Here is an 8,674-nt window from a genome sequence, read left to right as displayed (position 1 = left end):
CAAGTGAAGAGCCTCCATGTGCGTTGGCATTTCAGCCTGAACTTGGGCAGCTACACGACTAGCGTGTTCCTGGGCTCTGAGCTACAAATTCCAGTTTTTTCCTTACCTTCAGGCCAAAATTTTAGAATTGGAAGTCAAATCGCTAAAAATCAGGTGCCTAAAACCACAGTTAGCTGCCAAAATAAAAATGACCTGACTGTCGCAATGGTTGAACAGCTGCATACCCTTATGTATCATGGGACTTGAGAGGGCAGAATCTATACAAATCAGACTAATTTTATGTAGGAACTCAAATAAGGATCCTAATTTGAAATTCTGGACTTCTGTTCATTGCTAAGGATGAGCTCAGTAGCTAGAAACAGAAAAGAGAATCTGGAATAATGTGGAGAAAGGTACATTTGTGTAATGTCACTTGTGCAAGATGCTTGTGAATTGTGGTGCATGTTGCATTGCATCATTTTTCATATACGCTTAAATTAGTAAGACTCCTTGTTTTCCAGCTGTCCAAATAACTTTCCCTGTGAAATGAACTATTTCCTCTGGATACTACGCTGTTTTGCTAGCTGCGGGAGAGGTGGAGTCCCCCTGGATGCCTAATGCCTGTGTACTGCCCATGGCTGCTGCTCTGTGTAACCAGGAACCATCTCCTAATCACGGTGTGCGACAGGACAGCTTGGACTTAGCAGTTCTACGAGATTTAAAAATCAAACCAGCTAATCAAGATTTAAACCAGCGCTGGATTGAAAAGACTAGCAAGTGGTCCAGCCGTGAGTTAATTTGTTAGCTGCGGTAAATATCGCTAGAAGAGCTTGTCAAAAGGAAATGTGAAGCAGCTGAAAAGAAATGTCCTTAAAGTGAATGTCAAAGGCTTTTGCAGCTGTCATCCAGTGGACTGGGAGACTCCAGGCTTTGGAGAGAAGACGAGAGTGAAAGAAATAAAAATTTGACTACAGAGGATAAAGTACCAGCTCCCACTGGGTGATTATAAAGGAAACAATCTTACCACTACAGGGACATAATTAGAGACTGAATCTCAAAACTGTCTAGTATCTCCTCCAGGACACTGAGAAACCCAAACTAGCTAAAGCAGTCCATTCAGACCAGCAGCATTAGGAGGCTGGGCTGCTTCAGGGGCACACTGAAATGCCAGGTTTATATAGCTGTGGTCATTTCCAGTGTTCTTGAATCCTGTAGTCTGTTCGGCGCTCACTTCGGACCAGGGGAGCAACTTCATTTTCTTGCCTGGCCAGCACAGCATCATCCTGGTCCTACAGAAGGCAGCAGTGGGCTCCCACTGCTGTGTATGCAAGCCTCCTGGAGGAAAGGCACCAGGACCCGTTTTCCCAGGCAAATACAAGAGTTAATTGTCAACGTTAGCAAGAGAGAATTCCATATTTCTATGACTGATCTGATGAATCACTGCTTTTGTTGGTCTCCGAAACGTGCAGTTCAGGTGTGGGTCCTCAGGCCTTCCTGGAGATGCCAGTGCTGTCAGTCAGTGGTTCGCTTAAGCCTTGGTGCAGGGCTCAGCTCTCCCACCTCGCTCCAGCTATTGTCCGTCTGAGACACTGTCACCCTTCTCTCCCTCCTTTTGGAAACGTGGAAAGACTGGCCATAGTTTGAGGCTAACCTTTGCCAGCAATGCCCGTCCTTGCTGTAGGTGCTCACTCCTACCTCTGAGTTGCAGTGCATCACCTCTTCATCAGTGTGCAGAGCAGGGAACTCCACGAGTTAGGTTTTTTTCTTTGTTTGGTGGTTTTTCTAAGCAGCAACAAGTTTTTGCTGGTTTTTATTTAAGACTAGTCAGTTCTGGGCCCAGGTCCTCAGCACTCCCCTCCTGGTGCCAGGAAGGGCTGCGTCTGCAGGAGCCGTGCTCTGGGGTGAGTGAGCAATGGGGTCAGCAGGAAGGAATTATTTTAGCTGGTATTGCCATTAAAGGCACTTTTTATGTAACCCTGTCCCTGCAGAGTGATTCTGTGCAGGTGAGGCTTCAGGGGAGCACAGGGATCTCTTCCAGTGTCGCTACTACTAGCAGCCATGTTTTTCTGTAGCAGGATTTTCCAGGCATAGGGAGGGTTGTGCCTACTAAGCCCGCTCGGGGAGCTCAGCACTCCTGGGCAGAGCAGGGATGGCCGCTCAAGATGGGTAGATGCATCGTGTATTGGGGTGCAGTGGTTTACAGGTCTCCTCTGGAGCGGGGAGGAGGTAAGTGACCTGCCCAGAGAGAGCTCAGCGCTGCTAACATCTGACAAGGACATTTTCATAACTGAAATAAACAAACAGATGCCTTTTTTGCTCTAGGGAGATAATTTCTTCTGTGCTATTAGCCTGAGACCATTTGCTTGGCTTAGCCTGTATTTTTACCATATGCAACAAGCCTTAACCACTTCATTTGAGGCTGTTACTCATTTGGGGTCAATATGAAACATTTCTGGCATCTCTTTTCCATTTTTCTGGCCCTTACATGTTGCTAATGTCTCCACTTCTATATATATGTTTTCTTGTCTAACATTTCAGTTCTCCTCTCTTGTAATATTTTAAATCCTTAATTGCCTGATGCTGCAGATGGAGAGTATTAGTTACCTTCCATGACCACGATGACTTCCTTTGCTTGACAAGTTGATTACTTTGTCAAGGTGAATGTTAAGTCTGTCTGGAGTATCTCTGTGCATCTTGTGCCAGATTGCAATTGCAAGCTGGTTTCTTATCAGACATACTGTTTCTCCAGACACAGAATACCAGGAGTAAAACTGGGATTTTGAGGGGCTTTTTTCCCCACTTCCCTACTGAGATTGATATTGCTGCAGTTTATACCGATAGGATTTAGATGGCTATCTCTCTAAATGTGACAAAATAATGCATGGCAAGCAAACCCAACTGATGAAATTCCATTGATAAAGAAAATTTCCATCCCAGCAACCACCCAGCAAAGTCCACAAGTAGCAATTAGGAGTTAATAATAACTGCACCAAGTCTGCCAAAGCTGCTGGAGATGTGACTAACAGACAGCTCCGTGGAGGCAAAGAATTGTTGCAGTGCCTGCTCCCTGCTGCACTGCATCAGCACGTCCAAAAGGGCAGCGTCCTGGGTGAGCGGTGGGGCTGACAGGCTCCCCAAAGTGCCAGTTACGGGCAGTAGGGACCAGACAGGAGCCTTTGCGAAAGCATTGCGAAAATGGCTTAACACTGTGTAAGCTCATTAATGGGGGAAAAAAAACTTCTTCTCCATTGCATAGTAGGATATCGCTGGGGCTGGTATCTCAAATCTTGCCATCAGCACATGAGTCCATAGCTCCCTTTCACAGGTCCAGTGCAGTGTGGGATCCAGTTATGTCCCTGCCTGCCAAACTGGCTATATGCAGCACCAAACATTGCTTCCTTATGCCATACACATGCCTCCCAGTTCTTCAGAGACCTTCAGTTGGTCATGTTCTGCATGACCCCTAAAAGAGGGTAGACAGCAGTTGCAGCATGGAAACTGTAGCATTAACGGTGCTTTCAGATTGTCCGGTGGATATCCTTGGGGAAAACTAGCAAAAGCCAAGTAAATTAAATGCATTTCGTACAAGTTCCCAAGGGAGAACAGGTCACATCATTGTTTGTGAGCTGCGAGCCAGGTCAAGAAGGCTGGATCTTCCCTGGACAAATTGCTGATGCTGGCCCCAAAATGTCATTGTTAAGGTAAGAAAAACATCCAAATCTCTCTTAATTTCCTAGTTGATACATGATAGGTGTTGTATATGTATATGCTACAGGTGGCATACTGGCTCCGGGTACAGTGTGAGCACTGAGGGCAGGTGTTGGGCTGCTCTTCTCCCTGGCAGACATGGTCCTGGGGTTGCTCTCCTCACAGGATCCCATAGTGAGACCTCAGCCTATATATTGACCTGCCTCAGGCCAGCTTCATGCAAGAACGGCAGAGCAATATGCAACTATCTGTTTTTGTTTGGGTTTTTTTCCTGGTGTTTGTGGGAAAGAGGAAAAGCACCTTTTACTGTTTGGGGTTATGACATTCCTGCTCCCCCTTGGGTGGAAAGGAAAGGGACCTCTTCTCTCTGTGTGCCTATGAGGGAAGCACTGGCTGTTGGTGTGAGTGATGGGCAACAAGCTCTCTCAGGGCAGACCTTGTTCTCCCAAGGGACCTGCACCCTGGCCACCCCCTGCCCTGGGTGGGTGTGCTGGGACCCCCTGGCCTGTCCCCTCCTGGGATCTCCCCTTTCCTGTACCTTAAAGCCCTGACACTTTCTGTCCTTGGAAAGGCAGAGATGGGGGAGCAGGCTCCCAGGGGGCCCGGAGGAGCAGAGGGTCTCCATCAGGGGTATCTCCTTGCAGGAGATGAAGAAGGTGTCTCCACCGCAGGGGCTGCAGGCACGAGCAGTCACGCGCTTCCCTCTGCAGCCAGCAGCACTCCGCTTTTTCCCGTCATTTATTACCTGACAACTGGTTTTGTGTGTTTCCCTCCAGGCCGGGAGCCAGGAGGGCTGGCACTTGGGACACCTCCTCCTGGTGCACTGCCAAGGACGGAGGCAGTGTCCTACTGCCAAGGGTGGTGGCCCCCAGCCCCGGGCGCGCAGCATCCATCCCCACCACTCGCACGACCCTCCCCTCGAGACCTACTTTTGCTGGGAGAGGCAAGGTAACCTCGCCACTGAAAATAGCTGGGATGGCAGCCAACGAAGATTAATGGCATCATTAACGTCCCCAGTTTATTTATAGGCTTAAAAATGCCCCAGACCTGCAAACTGAGCAGAGTTACTCTGTGTAACGCAGAGACTCCCAGATCTCCTGCTTCTGCCTTTCCCCTTCCTGCTTTTTCATCCTGATAGCTGGGACTGTAAAACCTCTGGAAGAGGGACTGTCTCTCATTGTAAACCTACTTTGTAAACCTTCCTAACTAGGGGGATACACACGGATTTTTTTTTTTCTATGAATGCTGTATTTGTCTGGTCTCCTTCCTCCACCCAACTCTTTCTGTGCTCACTGTGTCCTGTGGCCCCTCTTTGGGAAAATTCTCTTTTTGACGAATTCCTGAGGCGTGGGCTGAGCAGGAATTAGTGATTTTCCACCTTGGGTTTTAAACTGTGAGCTCTGTGGGAGGAGGACTGGGGATCTCATAGCTGCGGAGAGCACCTAGGACATGTGGGGCCCTAGTGAGACATGCAGATGTAATTAATGACCATGGCGGTCTTCCTACGGGAGCCAGCAGAGCCAGCCCATGTCCTCCAGGAACCTCGCGGGACTGGCAAGAAAAGAAAAAAACACCCTGAGTGTGTTGGCCCCAGAAGAGGAGTTTTCAGCACGTGACCTGTGGCCGCACCACCTGGCCTGTTTCCCAGCGCTCGGTGAAAGGTAAGTGAGAAAAGAAGCTTGTTGTCAGGAGGCACAAATCCAAGGGATCGGCTGTGTGACTGGGAGATGGCTCCATGGGTGGGAGGAAAAAAGTAAAAAATGCCAGTGGGGACCCTCCCACCCAGAAACACAGATAACCAGCGTGGCACCTCATGGAGGTGAGGTTGCTTCAGAGGGCAACCATCCTTCACTTTGCTGTTGGTTTTCTGTAGTATCAATCTAGATAAACTCCTGTGTCAGTCTATCCTTGGCCCTCTGTCTTCTAGCGGTTGAAATAAAGGACTGGCAGAGAACCACTCAAACTGCTGTTGTCTTCTTTTCTCTGGGCAATGAGACTAATTCAGGGCAGACTAAAGGAGCCCAAAATGCTAGAAGCAGCATTTCTCTGCCTTGGCCACTACAGGTGAAACCACAACCCTGGGATCCGCTCACTCCCCCAACATCTGGTGGGTTCGAGGTATCTCAGTGCCTTGCTTTCCCCTTCCCCACTTTCCCACTTGGGTTCTGGGCTCCGGGTCTCCTCCATCCCCTCCTGGCCAGGACCCACCTCTCCGCTGCGATGGGGAGGACAGTGCCTGCTCAGCACCTCACTTTCCAAGTCTGTTAAATGGGACCATGACACTTAACTGGCTTTATATAGTCCTTTGAAGGACAAAAGCATAAGTGCAATTATTCAGTCATCCAAAGATCATAACTGGGAGAGTATTTATTTCCATGTCTGATATGTGTGAGATGCTGTATAACTTAAAAGGCTTCAAGGAAAAAGCAGGTCATATGCAACATCTGAGATGAAGGGGGAAAAAGGTAATGTTTTAACTGCACTTATCCTAGGAAAGAGACTCCTCTTATATAGTTGTTTCTCATCTAAATTCCTGAACATCTAACCAGAAAAGTCAGCACAACTTTCTTTCTAGACTGATGTCAGACTAGAGGAGTGGGTCTTGTGACAAAAGAGGCCATCTATCTCAAACTGATTACCTGCTTTGAAAAGTGAATATAAAAGGTGGAAGATTTTTTTTAACAAGATGGCTAAACGCATTTCGGCTGCAGGACAGCTATCTCCTGGACCTCGGTGCTGCACAGCTTCTGTGGAATTACTCGCCCCTGATACAGAAAGCAAGAGTAGGGATTTTTTTTTTTCCTGGTTCACTAGCTACACCCGGTTGTAACCATATTTAACCTTCCTTTTTCTAGCTGCCAACACTGGGTGGCACTAAGTAACTCCTGACATTTTACAAAATTGACTCTAAAAACTTGAATCACACTGACTTGGCTCCACTCTGTCCTGACAGCAAATGGTTTCATTTGAGAAACTTTTGATTGTTGTTGCAGTAGAAACATCTCACTTGCACGGCACGTTTTGTACTTCCTTGGTTTGTTAGGTTGTTAAAGCTCTCCTGAAACTCTGGAATTGATGGAATACTTGAAAATAACTGTGCTTTATGCTGGAGATTTAAACAAATCTCACAGAATCAGAGCATGGTTGAGGTTGGAAGGGACCTCTGGAGATCGCCTAGGCCAAGCCACCTGCTCGAGCAGGGTCAGCCAAAGCAGGTTGACCAGGACCATGTCTAGTCAGGTTTTGAGTATCTCCAAGGACGGAGACTTCACAACCTCCCCGGACAACCTGTTCTGTTGTTCAACCACCCTCACAGTAAAAAAGTATTTCATTTTGTGCTCATTGCCTCTTGTCATGTCACTGGGCACCACTGAGAAGAGCCTGGCTCTTCTTTACTCTCTCCCATCATCAGGTATTGAAACACACTGATAAGATCCTCCCTGAGCCTTCTTTTCTCAAGGGTCAACAACTCCAGCTCTCTGAGCCTTTCCTCATATGTCAGTTGCCCCAATCACTTAATCATCTTTGAGGGACTCACTCCATACATCCATGTCTCTCTTGTGCTGTGGAGCCCAGAACTGGACACAGCACCCCAGATGCATCTCACCAGTGCTGAGCAGATGGGAAGGATCACCTCCCTTGACCTGCTAGTGATACTCCTCCTGCAGCTGAGGAGGCTGTTGGCCTGCCCCACAAGGGCATACTGCTGGCTCACAGTCAGCTTGTCCACCAGGAGCCCCAGGTTCTCTCTGCAAAGCTGCTTGTCAGCCCAGTCAGCTTGCAGTGTGTAATGGTGCATGGGGTTATTCCTTCCAAGGGGCAGGACTTTTCCCTTCATTGAACTTGATGAGATCGCTGTCATCCCATTTCTCCAGCCGGTTGAGGTCCCCCTGAATGGCAGCACAGGCAACTGGTGCATCAACCCCTCCTTCCCTCCTCCTCTGCAAACTTGCTGAGGGTGCACTCTGTCCCATCATCCAGGTCATTAATGAAGACGTTAAACAGTATTGGACCCATTATTGACCCCGGGGTACTCCACTAGTGCCTGGCCTCCAGCTGGACTTCGTGCCACTGATCACTACCCTTTGAGCCTGGCAGTTCAGCCAGTTTTCCATCCACCTCACTGTCCACATATCTAGCCTATACTTAATCATTTTGCTAATGCAGATGTCATGGGAGATAGTGTCAAAAGCCTTGCTAAAGTTGAGATAAACAACATCCACTGCTATTCCCTCATCCACCAAGCCAGTCATCTCATCATAGAAGGCTATCGAGTTGGTTAAGCATAGATTCCCCTTCATAAAAACATAATGACTTCTCCCAACCACCTTCTTGTCCTCACTACCTAAGCCTTCTCCATGTCCTCTGTGACCAGGTCCCCTCTTCCCCATTCAGCAGCAGGCCCACATTTTCTAGCCATAGAAGCCCTTCATGTTGCTTTTCATGTCCCTCACCAGATTCAACTTCAGGTGGGCTTTGGCTTTCCTAACCCCATCCCTGCACACTCCAACAGTGTCTTTATATTATTCCTAGGGTTACTTGACTCTGCTTCCACCCTTGTGTGCTTTTTTGTGTTTGAATTTTGTCAGGACCTCCTTGTTCATCCATGCAGGCCTCCTGCTGCCTTTGTTTGATGTCCTGCATCTGGGCATAGGACTGTATCCCATTCTTCCAAGCAGCAATCGGAAGAGGTTAAAGTCTGCTCTTCTGAAATCCAGGGTTGTGGTCCTGCTCTTTGCCATGCTCACTCCTCTCAGGATCCTGAACTCCACAGTCTCATTGTCACTGCACCCAAGGCCACCCCAGCCTTCACATCCCATCCCTGATGATTTCTTCCTTGTTTGTGATTCTGAGGTCCAGCAGATCGTCTCCCCTTGTTGTCTCTTCAATCACCTGTGTCAGAAGGTTATCATCAATGTACTCCAGAGACCTCCTGGATTGCTTGTGCCTTGGTCTGTTGCCCTTCCAGCAGATATCGGCGTGGTTG

General features: G+C 48.2%; 1 long non-coding RNA gene across 1 annotated transcript; it reads left to right on the top strand.

Annotated features, from left to right (window-relative positions):
• The first annotated feature begins 2,611 nt into the window (after positions 1-2,611).
• LOC143174129 (uncharacterized) lies at positions 2,612-5,644 on the top strand. The gene is made up of 2 exons (XR_012997914.1): positions 2,612-3,680; positions 4,464-5,644. It is a non-coding gene; the product is annotated as an uncharacterized LOC143174129 (long non-coding RNA).
• Positions 5,645-8,674: the final 3,030 nt, after the last annotated feature.

Source organism: Aptenodytes patagonicus, chromosome 1, assembly GCF_965638725.1.
Source record: "Aptenodytes patagonicus chromosome 1, bAptPat1.pri.cur, whole genome shotgun sequence".
Lineage (NCBI taxonomy): Eukaryota > Metazoa > Chordata > Aves > Sphenisciformes > Spheniscidae > Aptenodytes > Aptenodytes patagonicus.
The sequence above is the reverse complement of the archived record's forward strand: the minus strand, read 5'-3'. Positions and strand labels throughout refer to the sequence as shown.